This window comes from Oncorhynchus mykiss, chromosome 8 (genome assembly GCF_057628025.1).
Source record: "Oncorhynchus mykiss isolate SJ-2025 chromosome 8, ASM5762802v1, whole genome shotgun sequence".
NCBI lineage: Eukaryota > Metazoa > Chordata > Actinopteri > Salmoniformes > Salmonidae > Oncorhynchus > Oncorhynchus mykiss.
In genome coordinates, this window is record NC_143029.1 from 36,657,091 (window position 1) to 36,678,169 (window position 21,079).

General features: G+C 41.5%; 1 protein-coding gene across 10 annotated transcripts in view; it reads right to left on the reverse strand.

Annotated features, from left to right (window-relative positions):
- Positions 1 to 21,079, reverse strand: part of LOC110529235 (1-phosphatidylinositol 4,5-bisphosphate phosphodiesterase beta-4) — a 142,723-nt gene that overhangs the window by 92,769 nt on the left and 28,875 nt on the right. For 8 of the 10 annotated variants that reach the window (XM_036985407.2, XM_036985412.2, XM_036985405.2 and 5 more), the window contains one exon: positions 12,690 to 12,766. The exons of the other annotated variants lie outside the window; for them this stretch is intronic. The gene's annotated coding sequence lies outside the window, so the exon portion shown is untranslated. The remainder of the gene's footprint in view (positions 1 to 12,689; positions 12,767 to 21,079) is intronic. 10 annotated transcript variants of the gene reach the window in all.

Below are 21,079 nucleotides of genomic sequence, written 5' to 3' on the forward strand. Positions count from 1 at the left end.
CATTTCTTAAAGATATCCATAAAAAGTGTCGTTTAAAGTTTGCCACAAGCCACCTGGGAGACACACCAAACATGTGGAAGAAGGTGCTCTGGTCAGATGAAACCAAAATTGAACTTTTTGGCAACAATGCAAAACGTTATGTTTGGCGTAAAAGCAACACAGCTGAACACACCATCCCCACTGTCAAACATGGTGGTGGCAGCATCATGGTTTGGGCCTGCTTTTCTTCAGCAGGGACAGGGAAGATGGTTAAAATTGATGGGAAGATGGATGGAGCCAAATACAGGACCATTCTGGAAGAAAACCTGATGGAGTCTGCAAAAGACCTGAGACTGGGACGGAGATTTGTCTTCCAACAAGACAATGATCCAAAACATAAAGTAAAATCTACAATGGAATGGTTCAAAAATAAACATATCCAGGTTTTAGAATGGCCAAGTCAAAGTCCAGACCTGAATCCAATCGAGAATCTGTGGAAAGAACTGAAAACTGCTGTTCACAAATGCTCTCCATCCAACCTCACTGAGCTCGAGCTGTTTGCAAGTAGGAATGGGAAAACATTTCAGTCTCTCGATGTGCAAAACTGATAGAGACAGCTGTAATCGCAGCAAAAGGTGGCGCTACAAAGTATTAACTTAAGGGGGCTGAATAATTTTGCACGCCCAATTTTTCACTTTTTGATTTGTTAAAAAAGTTTGAAATATCCAATAAATGTCGTTCCACTTCATGATTGTGTCCCACTTGTTGTTGATTCTTCACAAAAAAATACAGTTTTATATCTTTATGTTTGAAGAATGAAATGTGGCAAAAGGTCGCAAAGTTCAAGGGGGCCGAATACTTTCGCACGGCACTGTAGATACTTTTATACCTGTTTCCTCCAGTATCTTCACACCTTTGCTGTTGTTCTGGGATTGATTTGCACTTTTTGAACCAAAGTACATTCATCTCTAGGAGACAGAACGCATCTCCTTCCTGAGCAGTATGACAGCTGTGTGGTCCCATGGTGTTTATGCTTGCGTACTATTGTTTGTACAGAAGCACGTGGTACCTTCAGGCATTTGGAAATTGCTCCCAAGGATGAACCAGACTTGTGGAGGTCTACAATTATTTTGGTTCATGTATGTTCCTCATTCTCTCACGTTTCCACCACGGTTAGCCTCATTAATAGAGCATGTGAAATGGATGTTTGATAAATCAACGTTCCTTTTTATCTGGTCTGAATAAAGTAAATCAAGTGCATTATGAAGACGATGATGTCGCTCCTCCTTTCCAGATCTGCACATTAAATGCCAGATGAAGGATTTCTCACCGACAGACAGTGTAGTGGTACTCCAGACCACATATTGAGTGTCTCGGTCTTTCTTTCAGTCAGAGCATGAAACCGCTTCGCCAGGCCACATCTATAGACTCCTTTCTTGAAACATTCACACAGTATCTTAACAGCCTTTATACACTGCTCAAAGCACTAAAATAACACATCCTAGATCTGAATGAATGAAATATTCTTATTAAATACTTTTTTCTTTACATAGTTGAATGTGCTGACAACAAAATCACACAAAAATTATCAATGGAAATCAAATTTATCAACCCAGGGAGGTCTGGATTTGGAGTCACACTCAAAATTAAAGTGGAAAACCACACTACAGGCTGATCCAACTTTGATGTAATGTCCTTAAAACAAGTCAAAATGAGGCTCAGTAGTGTGTGTGGCCTCCACGTGCAACCTCCCTACAATGCCTGGGCATGCTCCTGATGAGGTGGCGGATGGTCTCCTGAGGATCTCCTCCCAGACCTGGACTAAAGCATCCACCAACTCCTGGACAGTCTGTGGTGCAATGGAGCGAGACATGATGTCCCAGATGTGCTCAATTGGATTCAGGTCTGGGGAACGGGCGGGCCAGTCCATAGCATCAATGCCTTCCTCTTGCAGGAACTGCTGACACACTCCAGCCACATGAGGGTCTAGCATTGTCTTGCATTAGGAGGAACCCAGGGCCAACCGCACCAGCATATGGTCTCACAAGGGATCTGAGGATCTCATCTCGGTACCTAATGGCAGTCAGGCTACCTCTGGCGAGCACATGGAGGGCTGTGCGACCCCCCAAAGAAATGCAACCCCACACCATGACTTGCGAATTGCCTATATTTTCCACCTGTTGTCTATTCCATTTGCACAACAGCATGTGAAATGTATTGTCAATCAGTGTTGTTTCCTAAGTGGACAGTTTGATTTCACAGAAGTGTGATTGACTTGGAGTTACATTGTGTTGTTTAAGTGTTCTCTTTATTTTTTTTGAGCAGTGTATCTATTATAGACATGTTAGTACAGTGGTGAACCTATAGGTCTTCAGTGTGTGACAGGTTAGTACAGTGGTGAACCTATTGGTCTCCAGTGTGTTACAGGTTAGTACAGTGCTGAACCTATAGGTCTTCAGTGTTTGACAGGTTGGTGATGCTGAAAGGACAGCAACCGTAATACCAGTTCTCTCATGTACGAGAGAGCACTTTTTGTAAAACACAAAGGTCCAATGGTGTAGTAGAGGGTATACGCAGGTAGAAACCTTATACCCACTTTGTCAGGGGGCATTGCTTATACACATTTCTTAATCCCTACTGATGCGTATCAAAAGAGTGTAGTGGAGGTATACAACATCAATTATGTAGTACAATAGAGAAATCATGCACAAAGTAGTCTACACAATCACAAAGCACATGAAAGATATTCCAATGCGCAGCACATACAAGTATAGCCTAGTTTCAGCGGAATATCATCTGCAGACAGCAAGAGTGTGCAGCTCTCAACTGGTTTTGCCATGCAGCAGCTCATAGAAGGAGGACATCGGTAGCCGGTAGGGTATGAAAGACATTTCAACTTATGATATCTACTAGGAAATGCTAACTAACGGCAACAATGGGTATGCAAACTAGGTATTGAAAAAGTTTAGTCAGAAGTGTTGGTTAGTAGGCTATTTGTGATGCACAATTGTCATCATGCGCTATTTGCATCAGGGGAGTAGACATGGATGTGCCTGGGTGGACAGAGGCCCACCCACTGGAGAGCCAGGCCCTGACAGGTCCACCCAAACAGATTGATGTGGTTTAAACATTGTGTGGACTTAGACCATCCATTTTTTTTTTTTTACGTGGGATTTTGAGAGTGAAAACTCAATTAAAAAAGCATAAGACATGATTTTTCACACAGGGTGCCATTCCTTTGCTGGGCAGGTTGTTTGGAAACTTTTTGGCAAAATGCACAACTATTACTTCCCATTGCAAAAAAAAAAAAACTTTTCACATTTAGCACACAAAGTAACCGGTGACCTAAAGTTTAAAGTGGAACTGAGTGTTTTAACTACTTTGCAGATATGAAACAAACAGACAATCATAATGTCACAAAAAAATCTAATTCACAGACCAACCAACTTCATGAGAGGTTTTAAAAATAGGAACCATTTGACTCAACGTGACAAGTCAAATATGACGTACAGTCGTGGCCAAAAGTTTTGAGAATGACAAAATATTAATTTCCACAAAGTTTGCTGCTTCGGTGTCTTTAGATATTTTTGTCACATGTTACTATGGAACACTGAAGTATAATTAAAAGCATTTCATAAGTGTCAAAGGCTTTTATTGACAATTACATTAAGTTGATGCAAAGAGTCAATATTTGCAGTGTCGACCCTTCTTTTTCTAGACCTCTGCAATCCGCCCTGGCATGCTGTCAATTAACTTCTGGGCCACATCCTGGCTGATGGCAGCCCATTCTTGCATAATCAATGCTTGGAGTTTGTCAGAATTTGTGGGGTTTTGTTTGTCCACCCGCCTCTTGAGGATTGACCACAAGTTCTCAGTGGGATTCAGGTCTGGGAAGTTTCCTGGCCATGGACCCAAAATATCGATTTTTTGTTCCCCAAGCCACTTAGTTATCACTTTTGCCTTATGGCAAGGTGCTCCATCATGCTGGAAAAGGCATTGTTCGTCACCAAATTGTTACTGGATGGTTGGGAGAAGTTGGTCTTGGAGGATGTATTGGTACCATTCTTTATTCATGGCTGTGTTCTTAGGCAAAATTGTGAGTGAGCCCACTCCCTTGGCTGAGAAGCAACCCCACACATGAATGGTCTCAGGATGCTTTACTGTTGGCATGACACAGATGGTAGTGCTCACCTTGTCTTCTCCGGACAAGCTTTTTCAGGATGCCCCACAATCGGGAAGGGGATTCAGAGAAAATGACTTTACCCCAGTCCTCAGCAGTCCAATCCCTGTACCTTTTGCAGAATATCAGTCTGTCCATTATGTTTTTCCTGGAGAGAAGTATCTTCTTTGCTGCTCTTCTTGACACCAGGCCATCCTTCAAAAGTCTTTGCCTCACTATGTGTGCAGATGCACTCACACCTGCCTGCTGCCATTCCTGAGCAAGCTCTGTACTGGAGGTGCCCTGATCCCGCAGCTGAATCAACTTTAGGAGATGGTCCTGAAACTTGCTGGACTTTCTTGGGCGCCCTGAAGGCTTCTTCACAACAATTGAACCGCTCTTCTTGAAGAAGAACAATTGAACCGCTCTTCTTGATGATCCGGTAAATGGTTGATTTAGGTGCAATCTTACTGGCAGCAATATCCTTGCCTGTGAAGCCCTTTTTGTGCAAAGCAATGATGACGGCACGTGTTTCCTTGCAGGTAAACATGGTTGACAGAGAAAGAACAATGATTCCAAGCACCACCCTCATTTTGAAGCTTCCAGTCTGTTATTCAAACTCAATTAGCATGACAGAGTGATCTCCAGCCTTGTCCTCGTCAACACTCACATCTGTGTTAACGAGAGAATCACTGACATGATGTCAGCTGGTCCTTTTGTGGCAGGGCTGAAATGTTTTTTGGGGGGATTCGTTTAATTTGCATGGCAAAGAGAGACTTTGCAATTAATTGCAATTCATCTGAACACGCTTCATATCATTCTGGAGTATATGCAAATTGCCATCATACAAACTGAGGCAGCAGACTTTTTGAAAATTAATGTGTGTGTCATTCTCAAAACTTTTGGCCACGACTGTACACGAAGGCATTGTTGGCAGAATAGATGGATGCAGTTCAATGCATGATTTACATAATTCACCAATACATTTCCTGGTAGTCCAACAAATATTGCTATCAGGTTGTAAATCACAGCTGGCCTGGTACATTGTTTGCTGCCTCCATTCAGGATGCACTGTTTCAGTTTCAATGACTCAATATTCTGGACAAAAACGGACAAATGTAACTAATGCTGGAAATGTCAATACAATCAAACTAACAAGGGCAATGACCCCAAATCATTCATAACGTGGCTAATAGGCTAGCGTATCTATTGTAGCAAGCAAAAAATACAGAGCCTAGCATTAGCTAGGAGGACGCCATGCCATGCCATTGGAGGAGTGGGTGAGTGATTGTCTTTTTCCCCTCATATTGTTTTTCAGTGGCTATACACAACTATAAATGCAGGACTCATTTAGTTAGCTACCAAGAACTTGAACAACTGTTATCCAGTTAGCATACATCTTGCCATATTGCATCTCCATCCCAAAGCCCTTGCTTGGAAGTGTACTTCGCCAGACTGCCAAGAATCGTGCCCTCATTCAGGCCAAGGTGGCGAGACACGGTAGTGATGACACCATAGGCCTTGTTGATATCTGCACCAGACAGGATGCTCTTGCCAACATACATGAGGTCCAACATGTACGCTGCAACGTGTATGGGCTTCAGGCAGAAGTCTTCATGCTTTTTGATGCATTTCAGAACTGTAGTTTCCTCTGCTTGGAGCCACAGTGAAGTGTTACGGAAGTGTTATGGCAGTATGGATTTCTTCTCTTACATCTGCAAGCAGAGTCTGAACATCAGACAGGATAGCATTGTCTCCCTCAATCCGTGCAATGGCTCCTGCAATATGTTTCAGTCTGCTGAAAAATACATCATCCAGGAGGATCCTCTTGATGGGGCTGTCCATATCAGCAGACTGTGACATGGCCATTTCTTGGAGGGACTCCTTCCCCTCCAGGAGACTGTCAAACATGATGACACCACCACCCCAACAACGGGTGTTGCTGGGGAGATCAATGTGGTGCTCTTATTATTCTCACTTTGCTTGGTGAGGTAGATTGCTGCTTTAACTTGATGACCCTTCACATACCTAACCATTTCCTTGGCTCTCTTGTAGAGTGTATCCATTTTTTTCAGTGCCATGATGTCCTTGAGGAGCAGATTCAATACATGAGCAGCACAGCCAATGGGTGGGATGTGAGGGTAGGATTTTAGACCAAGCAGTCTTCATGTTCGCAGCAGTGTCTGTCAGCAGTGCAAATACCTTCTGTGGTCCAAGGTCATTGATGTCGGTCTTCAGCTCATCTGCAATGTAGAGACCGGTGTGTCTGTTGTCCCTTGTGTCTGTGCTCTTACAGAATACTGGTTGAGTGGTGGAGATTTTGTAGTTAATTATTCCTTGCCCACGAACATTTGACCACCCGTCAGAGAGGATTGCAATTCAGTCTGCTTTCTCTATGATTTGCTTGACATTTACTTGAACTCTGTTGAAATATGCATCCAGCAAATTAGTAGATAAAGCATGTCTGTCTGGTTGGAGGGATGTATGCTGGGAGATGAATATTCATAAATCTCTTCCATAACACATTGCCTGTGAGCATCAGAGGAGAACCAGTTGCATACACCGCTCGAGCAAGACATTCACCAGCATTTCTCTGACTACGTTCCTTCATTGAGTTCAAAAAAACTTATGATTCCAGGAGGACCATGAGCTGTTGCTATCGATAAGGTGTCTAATTCATCATGTTCACCTCAAATAGAAGTAGAGGGACTTTTGTCAGAGGTTGCTTGTTGTTATCTCTTAAGGAACTTTATGCAATTGACCAGATGATTCTGCAACTTTGTTGCATTCTTCACATATGATTTGGCACAGTATTTGCAAATGTACACAGCTTTTCCTTCTACATTAGCATTTTCCTGTAAAGATTAGAAAAAAATACCAAATACAATTCCATGTACAGAAAAATAGTTAAGCAGTTAGAATATACAACTGCTTTGTAAGATACATGTTTTAAAATGGAAACAGGTGAATTAACACTCCTCAGTTAGTAGGCTCACATGGTAGCAAAATCTAACTCGTAGAAATTGTTAACAAGTTAGAAATGATTTAAACACACTTTGCTGTAGGCTACTATTTACTAGTTAACAAAAAAAATCATGTTGTCATATAAAATATATTCACCCCACCCAGTATTGTAATCAAAACGTTACCAGAAAGCATGTAGTCCTTGGCTCAGACAGTGTAGTAGTGTGGGCTCAATAGCATCTCAGTAGTGTGCAATATCTTGAGAATCAGCTGTACATATGATGGAAGAGTGCACTGCACATGTGATGGAAGAAATCACTGTACATGTGATAGAAGAGTGCACTGCACATGTGATGGAAGAGTGCACTGCACATGTGATGGAAAAAAAATCACTGTGCATGTGATGGAAGAGTGCACTGCACATGTGATGGAAAAAAATCACTGTGCATGCAGGGGGTTGCAATTCTATTGAATTGGGGATAGTTTAACCAAAATATGCCACAAAACCTAAGAATTGCCTTATGTGTATCCCACAAAAAAGGTTTAAGCAATTTAAGCAAAATTCCCCAAATTCCCGGGCTTAACTTCTCATGGAAATTTTAGGAAAAAAATTCAAACATTTTCCAGAAAGTTTCCAACTCTTTGCAACCCTACAGCTGAAAAAGTTTGTGAGGGTTTATCTAATGTTCCTTCGTTAGATTTTAGCTCATTTCACTCTGGCTAACATTAGTTGATGATCTTGTTGTTGTTGATGTGCATAACTGAGGGAGAGAGAACCTACCTTTTCATGGTTGTTTGGTCAATAGGACTGTAAAGTTACCAAATGTACCGTGATTTTTACATATTTGCATAAATCCATTTCAGGTGTATTTTGAGGTTTTTGGTGAATGTGTTATAATGATCTCAAGTCACGCTGTTGCAACTGCCTGTTCAGTTCTACACAGTCCAGTTCAAATTGAATGATGGCAGGCCCGAGTGGCAAATGGCTTGTTTGTAGAAAGGCCTATTGTAGCTCTGATTGGCTGGCTATAGCTCAACGGTCTGTGTAGACTCCGGTCCTGGACAAGGTTTTATTTACGTCAGTGTCTATTAATTGTCCTGAAGACAATATTTCACACAAGTTATTTTCAACAAGATGGCTAACAACAGCAAGTTCGCTCAACAGATGAGGATTATTTTAAACTTTTTTGAAAGTTATTCTTGAAAAGGGAGAAGCTAACAAATTAGCAACAACATCCTCTTTGATAACACCTGCTGCTGCTGCAAACTAGCCGACAACAAAAGCTAGCTAGCTAAACCATGGTAAAACTACTGCTCGCTATCGTGCAGTGACCTGTTGGCCTTTGAGAAGGCAGAAGTTTCTATAAGTTGTTTGTAAAAACATTCCCACCCATTAAATCAAAATGTGATTGGTTGATTCCACTATCATTCAAAATGTTTGCCCTAATACAATTCAATGGAAGATGCCTTTATCTAGCTTCTGATGGCTTAGCCAATGGCTGACTTAGCTAACTAGATGTATCTCCCCAGAAACCAGAAAAGAAAAATCCGGATTGGATATTTTTTTTCTCTTCAGTGTGGCTCGTTGTCCATTCCAAAATAAACTGAACAGATTAAGTCAGAACATAATTTAAAATAATTATATTACTATCATTATTATATTACTATAATCATTATTTTATAAATCCTTAGCCCTTCTCTGAAGATGTAGAAGGCCCCTTGTTCCCCACTGTGTTTGGGTTAGTAATAATTTGTGACTCGTTTCAGGAAACTAGGCGTATGTCATGCACTACTTCACAGGAGAGTTATTTGAACGTAAACTTTTATTTTTTTACAAAATGCATTTTTGGGCAGAAATGCCTTCTGGAACATGTGAACTTTCATGTGCCTTAATAACAAACTTGTATGTCATACATAACTACAAATACAATTGTTAAATTACAAGCCTAGTTGGTTTAGCCACAGAAAAAGTCAGGAACCTTCCCGCTAGCCATGATTGTCTGAGATAATGGATGGGCTGGACATGCTGAGAGATGAGTTTGGATTAGTCTGCCATGTAGCACACTTCTGTCTATAACATGAGATAGTCAGTCAGTATGTGTAGGTAATCTTTTCGAACTCAGATTTTTTGAAAGATATCACGTAATAGAACTGAAAAAGTGTTGCTCTCGACCTTTGAGGACCGAGTTTTTAAACTAGGGGAATGCCCGGTGGAACTAAAGTATGATAGCTAAGGAGATGGAGAAAGTTCTGGCGTTTGATTGCAAATATGCAGAGGGAGTCGAAAAGAGAACACACAGAAGGCTGTTGCATAAAACTCCGGATTACATTCAAACTAAAGGCAACCATGGCATCCGTGACAGAGAGTGAGAAGCGTCAGAAAGTAGTTTTAATTTCAAGTCAAAGAGTACTGTAGGCTAGCTAACGTTAGCTGACTGGCTCGCTAGCTAACGCTACGTGTATGATATGTTTAGTAATATTATTCATATCTCAGAGCCATTTGTCACTGCGACAACTATCGATAGACGTAGCTGGTAAATTCGCTCTGGCTATCTACTCCTATTACAGAGCACTCTCCTCTGAGTGTGCCAGAGCACAGAATAACTGGCAATTTATGAACGCTCAACACCTGTTGAATATGGCCGGTGTAAGTAAACGTCAGCAAAAAACTGCAATTAAATTGTTGCCAGTAGCACAGTTTCATTCACCAACGCTCTGGATAACATAAAAACAACCTAACCAGCTCTGCTAGGTTGAATAAAATGTTCAGAGTGAGCTGTTCTCCCATTTGTGTCTGGAAGTAGCTAGCAAGCTAGCCAATGTTAGTTTGGGTGCTTGACTGCTGTTGTTAGGTGAGAACGTCCGGATCAACCCTACTCCTCGGCCAGAGCGTCCAGTGTGCGCTCTGAACGCTCCGAGAGCGAAACGCTCTGAGTTTTATGAACGGACATTCTGACAACGTTCTGAGTTTACGAACACCCAGAGCGCACTCTGGTACTCCAGATTGAATTTACGAACACACCCGTAGTATAAACCAGCGTTGAGTCTTGAAATCTTTGGTTGTTTAGTACATGGCCTCATGTGAGTCCTTAAAGAGATGGGTGGGGCTAAGGCTTAAGAGGGTGTGAACGATGCTGAATGGGTGTAGACAAAGAAGAGCTCGTTAGGTTTACAAAAACGTTCAAGGGCCATTTTCTCAAAAATGAGGTTACAAGTTTATCAACTTTCAAAAGCAGAATTACTTTCCCGTTGTTCCTCAACTCTAGTGTAGGATATACCATTTTCTAGCTCTGTGTCTTTACTTTCATCCAATGTAAAAAACACAATTTCAAATGTTGCTACATAAGACCAAATTGAGCCAGTCGGTCACATTTGTAGAGTGGCTCTATTTTCCCTCAGCATGCATTTTTTCACTATTTAGAATGTCTAAAGAATCCATATGTTGTTCTGAAATATGAGCACAGAAATACTGGACATTTTGAAATCTGGTTATGGTGCTGATTTGACAAAATTGCAATTGTGGTCTTGAATTGGAATCGCATATTTCTGGTTTCAGTCTTGAATCTGTCTCGGACCCCTTGTCCCCCTCACAATCTTGGATCGGTCTCGCTTTAGGTGGTCTCGAACACAACACTACTGGTAGGCTTCATGTTTGGTTTCCCCAAAGTCTTTCTCTCCTTTCACCAAATACCTGACTTCTATGGATTTCTGAAGATGAGTAGCTATTTAGAAATAATTATTGATATCACAAATGGCAGTTTACTTGAAACATCTCGTGGATCTCTAACCTCAAAGTACTACTTTTGAAGTAGTAAGTCAGTATAGCTTAGGGGTGTGAACATTAAAACGTTGTGAAACATTAAAACGTTTAAACGAAGTTGGGATCCCTAACCAAAAACAGTTCAGTTATCACAAAACATGTTATTTTCCTTGTTATAACCGATAGGCTATTAAGGCATGGGAAGAGGCAAACTTTAGGCTACTTGGTTAATTTGCAAGGCATGCAAGACAAGATATTGCGAGATGCAAATTACCAAAACATATGAGCACGCTTCTACTTCTGCCTCTCTCTCCCTCACACTGTCTTGCCTGCTCTGTCTCTTTGCTAATGATGCAAGTGAGTGTTTAGTCTTCTGTCTGTTGTGTGTAGAATATCCTAGCCTAGGGCCATCCGAGTGGCGCAGCGGTCTTTGGCCAGAGGGCTTTACTTAGCTCATTGCGCTCTAGTGACTCCTTGTGGCGGGCTGGGCGCCTGCAAGCTGACTTCTGTTCGTCAGTTGAACGGTGTTTCCACCGACACATTGGTGCTTCTGGGTTAAGCCAACTATAACTTTGCCTCTCCCGTTGGGGAGTTGCAGCGATGAGACAAGATAGCAATTGGATATCACAAAATTGGGGAGAAAAAGGGGTAAATGTATTTTTTTATTATTAATAAATAAAGAATATCCTAGCCTATTCATCGCACCAATGTCTTCAATCTTGCGAGCTTGGGGGTAGCCTACTCTTCATTTGTCACGTATACTGCCTCTCCAGCCTCAAGGTCATCAGTCTGCTGATTATCTCGCACACTTCTCACCATCATCTCGCGCACCTGCGCCTCATGACACTCACCTGGACTCCATCACCTCCTTGATGATCTTCCCTATATCCGTCACTCCCCTTGGCTCTTTCCTCAGGTGTTATTGACTTTTCATGTCGGTGCGTTGGTTGTGTTTCGTGTTCATTGTTTATTTCTCAGCGACTACTGGTAGCCTGTATGTATTTCGCTTTTCAGACAAAATGGAATGAGGCCCTTTGGAAGCCCCTTGGCTATGGTATGTTTGTTTGTCTGTCTGTTAGGGTAGGCTATACTACGTTTTTTTAAATGCCGACACAAAACCTTCTCTGGTGATATGACCAGCCATTTTACGTGCCTGTAAAGGAATGCCACTTATGAAGCGGGACTAAAATCCATCACTAAGCAACCAGAAATGTAATTTGAATAATTTTCGAGCTGCTGCGCGCAGCCAGTTTGCCTGCGTGCAGACCACGCTCTCCTAAAAAAAGTACTTTAATGTTTGTTAAATACCGTGACATACCAAGACATTTAGTAGAAATACGATAAAAAAAACAACACAGCAGCACATCAATCAGCTACATTTATTGTTGTCAGAGAAAAAAAACGGAACATTTTACGCCGGAGCAGAATTCTGCTGTCTGAAAAGATACAGACCTGATGCAGCACTTTTTTAAATTGTCTGAAAAGTTATCAGTTGTCGCTATCAATATGTTACTGTTGCTGCGTTCTGTCTGTAAAGGGTTGCAGGAGATGGAACATAATTGCCTGGTCCTAGAGGTGATACACACGTAATAGGACCATTATTCTGCATTGTACATTTAATGATTTTTCTTATCGTTTAATTATAATTTTAAAAAAAGAGCTGTTTAAACGTTAAACACAATTGTCCATTTGTCACATCCCAAGTACAGCTGTAGTAGTGTGACCGAGTAGAGACGAGTAGTAGTAGTAAGTAGAGTATAGCTGACAAGTGTAGAATAGTAGGTTCATGTAGAGTAGTAGTATATTATAGTAAGGTATAGTTCTTACCAGACAGACAGAGGGGCAGTGAACTGGGAAGAGGAGGACAGCACACTGGAGAGCGGAGGACACCACTGGACCACGTTCTGCACACACACACACAGAGAGCGAGAGAGAGAGAGAGAGAGAGAGAGAGAAGAAAAAACAGCTATATTTTCTGAATGTTCTCCCACTCACAAGATATTCTGCTAGTAGTTACAGTAATAACATGTCTGATTATTGAGGATGGCTCTAATGCCTCCAGAAAAAAAAAACACTGTGTTGACATTTAGTTCACACATCCTCAAATACTAATCAATGCATATGGGCTGCTGCATTTGAACATTTTCATCATACCTCTCCCTCTGCCTTTCTGCAAAATAAACTTTGAATAACAAGCTGTTTGGTAATGCATGTTCCCTAACCAAGAATGGCTGCTGGAAATGAGCTGGAAAATCACAAAACTGGTGCTACATCTGCCGATTAGCAGAGGGAGAGAGAGAGGGGGACGGGGAGAGAGACAGAGAGAGAGAAAGCAGAATTAGGACGATACCAGCAAATGATCAAAATCCAGAAAAAAGAGCCAATAAATTCTACAACCAACAAAAAGGAACCGATTCCCAAGCCTTCCATGACAAACCCTATCCCCATAGGTACGCGCAATGCCGTTGGTGGTAAAAAAGTGATTAAGCTTTTTCTTTTATACAATAAAATTGCCTCGTTTCACTGGCAAAAATAAAATGTAACCATCTAGTGTTCATCGAAATAACAACACAATGTCAAATACAGGTAGCCTAGTCAAATAATTAACATCCAATCACATTAATCGTTATTCTCTTCCACTATGTAGCCAAACGTAGCTGCTGCTCATGGTATCTGTACTGATGGTGCAAAAGCCATGACGGGGAGACAGTGAACTGGTAACACATGCAGGCAGTTGCTCCCGACGCCACTTGGGTACACTGCAGCATCCACCGAGAGGCTCTTGCTGCCAAGGGAATGCCTGACAGCTTGAAAGACGTTTTGGACAATACAGTGAAAATGGTTAACTTTGTTAAAGCAAGGCCCCTGTCGTTTATTTTCTGCACTATGCAATGATATGGGCAGCGACCATGTAACGCTTTTACTGGTTATCAAGGGGAAAAGTATTTAATGTAGAGACGAGCTTGAAATTGTCTTTACTGACCATAATTTTCACTTGTCTGACTGCTTGCATGACTGGCCTATCTGGGTAATGTTTTTTCTCGCCTGAATGATCTGAATCTAGGATTACAGGGCTTCTCCGCAACTATATTCAATGTGCGGGACAAAACTGAGGCTATGATTAAGAAGTTGGAGCTCCTCTCTGTCTGTATTAACAAGGACAACACACAGGTCTTTCCATCATTGTATGATTTTCTTGTGTGCAAATGAACTCAAGTTTACGGACAATGTCAAATGTGATATAGCGAAGCCCCTGCGTGAGTTCAGTGCGCAATTACGCAAGTACTTTTCCCGACACAAACAGACCACTTACCGATATCTGAACAAGAGAGCCTCATCAATATTGCAACAAGCGGTTTTGTGAAAATTGAATTTAAATCAGAAGCCACTGCCAGATTTCTGGATTGGGCTGCGCTCAGTGTATCCTGCCTTGGCAAATTGCACTGTTAAGACACTGATGCCTTTGCAACCACGTACCTATGTGAGAGTGGATTCTCAGCCCTCACTAGCATGAAAACTAAATACAGGCACAGACTGTGTGTGGAAAATTATTTAAGAGTGAGACTCTCTCCAATACAACCCAACATTGCAGAGTTATGTGCATCCTTTCAAGCACACCCTTCTCATTGACCTGACCAATTTTCAATGAACAAATAAGGTGTTATATGTAAGATGGTTAAATAAAGAGCAAAATTATTGATTATTATTATATTATTATTTGTGCCCCGGTCCTATAAGAGCTCCCACGAGCCGGGTTGTGACAAAAGCTCACACTCATTCTTGTTTAATGTCACGTCCCTGACCATTAGAAGCCTGTATTTTCTATGGTAGAGTAGGTCAGGGCGTGACTGGGGGACTGTTCTAGTTTATAATTTCTATGTGGGGTTCTAGGTTTGATTTTCTATGTTGGTGATTTGTATGATTCCTAATTAGAGGCAGCTGGTTATCGTTGTCTCTAATTGGGTATCATACTTAACATTTTTTCCACCTGTGGGTTATGGGATATTGTTTATGTTTAGTTGCCTGTTAGCGCTGCATTGTCGTCACGGTTCCTTTATTATTTATTGTTTTTTTGTATTTGCTTAAGTTTCACTTTATTCATTAAAAGTATGTGGAACTCTACGTACGCTGCGCCTTGGTCCGACCATTATTACGAACAATGTGACATTTAATAAATATATTGTATAGTGTGTGTGTGGCAGGCTTACAATGATAGTGTAAGCAAGCTGGTCCTGGGGCTCTGTTCACAAACACAAACACACCCCACAGAGCCCCAGGACTGCAACACAATTAGACCCACCAAATCATGAGAAAATAAAAAGATAATTACTTGACACATTGGAAAGAATTAGCCAAAAACAGAGCAAACAAGAATGCAATTTGGCCCTAAACAGGGAGTACACAGTGACAGAATACCTGACCACTGTGACTGAACCAAAATTAAGGAAAGCTTTCACTATGAGCATAGCCTTGCTATTGAGAGAGGCCGCCGTAGGCAGACCTGGCTCTCAAGAGAAGACAGGCTATGTGAACACTGTCCACAAAATGAGGTGGAAACTGAGCTTCACTTCCTAACCTCCTGTCAAATGTATGACCATATTATAGACTCATTTCCCTCACAGACCCACAAAGAATTTTAAAACAAATCCAATTTTCATAAATTCCCATACACAATGCATTCATTAAGTATTCAGACCCCTTCCCTTTTTCAACATTCTGTAACGTTACAACCTTATTCTAAAATTGATTAAATAACAATTCCTCATCAATCCACACACAATATCACATAATGACAAAGTGAAAACAGGTTTAGAGACATTTTTGCAATTGTATTACAAATAAAAAACAGAAAAACCTTAGTTACATAAATATTCAGACCCTTTGCTATGAGACTCGAAATTGAGCTCCGGTGCATCCTGCTTCCATTGATCATCCTTGAGATGTTTCTACAACTTGATTGGAGTCCACCTGTGGTAAATTCAATTGATTGGACATGATTTGGAAAGACACACACCTGTCTATATAAGGTCCCACAGTTGACAGTGCATGCCAGAGCCATGAGGTCGAAAGAATTGTCCGTAGAGCTCCGAGACAGGATTGTGTCGAGGCACAGATCTGAGGAAGGGTACCTAACAATTTATGCAACATTGGAGGTCCCCAAGAATACAGTGGCCTCCATCATTCTTAAATGGAAGAAGTTTGGAACCACCAACACTCCTCCTAGGGCTGGCCGCCCGGCCTAACTGTGCAATCAGGGGAGAAGTGCCTTGGTCAGTGAAGGGATCAAGACTCCGATGGTCACTCTGACAAAGCTCCAGAGTTCCCCTGTGGAGATGGGAGAACCTTCCAGAAGGACAACCATCTCTGCAGCACTCCACCAATCAGGCATTTACGGTGGCCAGACGGAAGCCACTCCTCAGTAACTGGTCTGATGAAACCAAGATTGAACTCTTTGGCCTGAATGCCAAGCGTCACGTCTGGAGGAAACCTGGCACCATCCCTATGGTGAGGAAAGGTGGTGGCAGCATCATGCTGTGTGGATGTTTTTCAGCGGCAGGGACTGGGAGATTTGTCAGGAATGAGGCAAAGACGGACGGAGCAAAGTACAGAGAGATCCTTGATGAAAACCTGCTCCAGACTGCTCAGGACTTCAGACTGGGGTAAAGGTTCACCTTCTAACAGGACAACAACCCTAAGCACACAGCCAAGACAACGCAGGAATGGCTTTGGGATGTCCTTGAGTGGCCCAGCCAGAGCCCGGACTTGAATCTTATCGAACATCCCTGGAGAGATCTGAAAATAGCTGTGGAGCGACGCTCCCCATACAACCTGACAGAGCTTGAGAGGATCTGCAGAGAAGAATGGGAGAAACTCCTCAAATACAGGTGTACCAAGCTTGTAGCGTAATACCCAAGAAGACTCTAGGCTGTAATCGCTGCCAAAGGTGCTTCCACAAAGTACTGAGTAAAGGGTCTGAATACTTATGTAAATGCAATATTTCAGTCTTTTTTTAAATATAAATTCACAAAAATGTCAAAAAAATGTTTTTGCTTTGTCATCATGTGGTGTTTATTGTGTGTAGATTGATGGTAAAAAACAATTTAATCAATTTTAGAATAAGGCTGTAACATAACAAAATGTGGAAAAAGTCAAGGGGTCTGAATACTTTACGGATACACTGTATATTAGGTGAAATACCACAGTGTGCCATCACAGCAGCAACATTTGTGAAGAACAAACACCATTGTAAATACAACCCATATTTATGGTTATTTATTTTTCCTTTTGTGCTTTAACAATTTGCACATCATTACAACACTGTATATAGCCATAATATGACATTTGAAATGTTTCTATTCCTTTTAAACTTTTGTGAGTGTAATGTTTACTGTTCATTTTTTCTTGTTTATTTCACAATTATTTATTTCACTTGCTTTGGCAATGTAAACATATGTTCCCATGCCAATAAAGCCCTTTGACTTGATTCGAGAGAGAGGGACAGAGAGAAGGGGATGGGGAGAGAGAGAGAGAGAGAGAGAGAGAGAGAGAGAGAGAGAGAGAGAGAGAGAGACACAGACAGACAGACAGACAGACACAGACAGACAGACAGACAGACAGACAGACAGACAGACAGACAGACAGACAGACAGACAGACAGACAGACAGACAGACAGACAGACAGAGAATGGAAAAGAGTGCATCCCAGAGTTCATAGTTTCCAGTTCAATGGGCCTCTCTGCCTCAACAGTGTGCAATTCACTTCACCTCTCTTCATCTCTCCTCTCTGCCACTCTCAGGCCGATCAACAGTCCACCTCCACAGCCCATCAAACCAACTCCACGTGGATATAGCTAGGCAGCTAGATGTTAAATACGTCAAGCAGATCCACTCAGTGAAGTGGCTTTCACTGGCCTCTCCAGTTGGAGAGCAGATAGTTGAGCAGACGGGCACCAAAAAAGGAAGGCAAATCTAGGCAAGTCACATATATAGGCTAATATTTATGTTAGACAGTGAGTGTTTTGGTGGGAACATGGCACTAAGCCAAGGGGGTGGTGAGAGAGGGGGGAGAAAGAGGGTGGAAAAAGAGAGTAAAAACCCAGCAAACCAAAATTGGTTATGTGAAAGTACCCATAACATTCGTTAGGTCATGGCAAGTCATAACCCAAAAACTGTTCAGTCGTGGTGAAGATTTTAGAACGTTTGAAGAAAACATTCGACCTGATGTCGAAAGAACAATCCTAGAACACATTTAATATGTTCTTTAAAAAGGTTCCCAGAATGTTTCATTGGGTTGTGGGAACAGTCTGGTGAGAACATTGCGGGGACACCACAAAAGATACAGTGGCAAGAAAAAGTATGTGAACCCTTTGGAAATACCTGGATTTCTGCATAAATTGGTCAAGAAATTTGATCTGATCTTCATCTAGATCACATCCATAGACAAACACAGTCTGCTTAAACTAATAACACGTTGAACACGCCGTGTAAGCCTTCACAGTGCAGGGTGGAAAAGGTATGTGAACTCTTGGATTTAATAACTCGTTGACCCTCCTTTGGCAGCAATAAACTCAACTAAACTTTTTCTGTTGTTGGGGATCAGACCTGCATAATGGCCAGGAGAAATTTTGGACCATTCCTCTTTACAAAACTGTTTCAGTTCAGCAATATTCTTGGGATGTCTGGTGTGAACTGCTCTCTTGAGGTCATGCCACAGCATCTCAAATCAGGTTGAGGTCAGGACTCTGACTGGGCCACTCCAGAAGGCATATTTTCTTCTGAAGCCATTCTGTTGTTAATTTACTTCTGTGTTTTGAGTCTTTGTCCTGTTGCATCACCCAACTTCTGTTGAGCTTCAATTGGCGGAGAGATAGCCTAACATTCTCCTGCAAAATGTTTTTTGATGAACTTGGTAATTCATTTTTTCCATCAAAGATAGCAAGCTGTCCAGACCCTAAGGCAGCAAAGCAGCCCCAAACCATGATGCTCCCTCCACCAGACTTTACAGTTGGGATGAGGTTTTGATGTTGGTGTGCTGGGCCTTTTTATCTCCACACATAGTGTTGTGTGTTCCTTCCAAACAACTCAACTGTAGTTTCATCTGTCCACAGAATATTTTGCCAGTAGCGCTGTGGAACATCCAGGCAAACTTCAGACTTGCAGCAATGGGTTTTTTGGACAGCAGAGGCTTCTTCCGTGGTGTCCTCTCATGAACACCCTTCTTGTTTAGTGTTTTACGTATCATAGACTCGTCAACAGAGATGTTAGCATGTTCCAGAAACAAGGCAGCTCTAACCAACATCTCCAATCTCGTTTCATTGATTGGACTCCAGGTTACCTGACTCCAATTAGCTTAGGATAAGTCATGAGCCTAGGGGTTCACATACTTTTCCCAACCTACACTGTGAATGTTTAAATTGCGGATTCAAAATAGACAAGAAAAATACAATCATTTGTGTGTAATTAGTTTAAGTACACTATATTTGTCTATTATTGTGACTTAGATGAAGATCAGATCAAATCTGATGACCAATTTATGCAGAAATCCAGGTAATTCCAAAGGGTTCACTTACTTTCTCTTGCCACTGCATGTTCCAAAACACAAAAACTGTCCAGATGTGCGGATGATTCTACAATGTTTATTATAGGATGCAAAAAACATTCACCTGATGTTGTAAGAACATTCCCAGAACACATTTGTTATGTTTAATTAAAAGTTCCAAAAAACATTTCTTTAGTTTGTGGGAACGTTTTTCAGATATATGACAGTTGTGCTGTCCAGTTGTGCTGTCATTCAGATGATGTTTCTATCAGGGTGCACAAAAAAAATGTCTTTGATGTTGCACGAATGCTGACAAAACAGCATTTCTGAAATCTTTAAAGAGGTTCCCAGAACAACACAGGAAAGTGTATCGGGATTCGGGATTCTGATATTTTTTCCCACTAATTGGTCTTTTGACCAATCACATCAGATCTTTTCACATCAGCTCTTTTTCAGAGATGATCTGATTGGTCAAAATACCTATTAGTGAGTTGGGCTGCATTCCAAAATAGGAAAAATATCAGGTGCATTTTTAAAAGTTGAACAGTCAAAAACTTCAAATAAATAGTTTGGACGGTATTGAAAAACCATCCTGTGTCTTTTTCCAAATACCCCGGTATACGGTATACCACCCAAGCCTAGCTCTGGGAATGTTATTGTAACATGAGATGAATGTTTCTATGCACCCTAAATTAAACATTGTAGAATCATCTGCACAACTGGACAGTTTGTGTGTTTTGGGAACATCTTTTGTGATTTCCCAACAATGTTCCCACCGGAATGTTCTGACAACCTAATGAAAATAATCTGGGAACCTTTAAAGAACAGACAAAATGTGTTCTGCGAATGTTCTCGTAACATCAGGTGAAGGTTTTTTTGCACCCTAAAACAAACGTTCTTGAATCAACACCACGAATGGAACGTTTTTGTGTTATCAGAATATTTGCGAGACCTAGCGAATGTTCTGGAAATTTCACAGAACCAATTTTGGTTTGCTGGGAAAACTTTACTCGTACATTATTATGTTATCAAAAACATTCTCTGGATGTTTTTGGGGATGTTATCATCCTAACGTTAGATAAAACCCTAACTACAACTTAATTGGAAACGTAGCTAATGTTCTGGGAATGTTCCCGGGTTGCAGTGGAGAGAGAGAGAGAGAGAGAGAGAGAGAGATAGAGAAATAGAAAGAGAGTCATGGGAAGACTCATTTTCAGAAAAAGATGACATTCAAACTGAGCGCCCTGTCTAACGAGCATTTAGAGGGGGATCAAAATGGACGAAGCCAAGTCGCCAATGTTATGGCTGTAGTCTTGAACCATTTTTCCAGACTGTAGGTCTACACCACTCTGATGCATATCAAATACTATGACACCTTGCATGATCAACCAACAAAAACATTAACGTGAACAGATTGTTGATGACTATAATTCTCTCTCTCTCTCTCAGGCCCAGCCAATGTTATTCCAGGTAACATCATCAGAGGGTTGAAGCGTCAGGCAGGCAGCAGAGATTCCTGTTGATTAGTGTAGCAGATAAGAGGTTGGTAATCTCCCTCCCAGTGAACACTAGCGCCCACACATATACACACACACACACACACACACACACACACACTGCTCGGTTCCTGCTGCTGGTAGCTGTAGGGAAATGTAAATCATCAGTCAGCCATGACAGC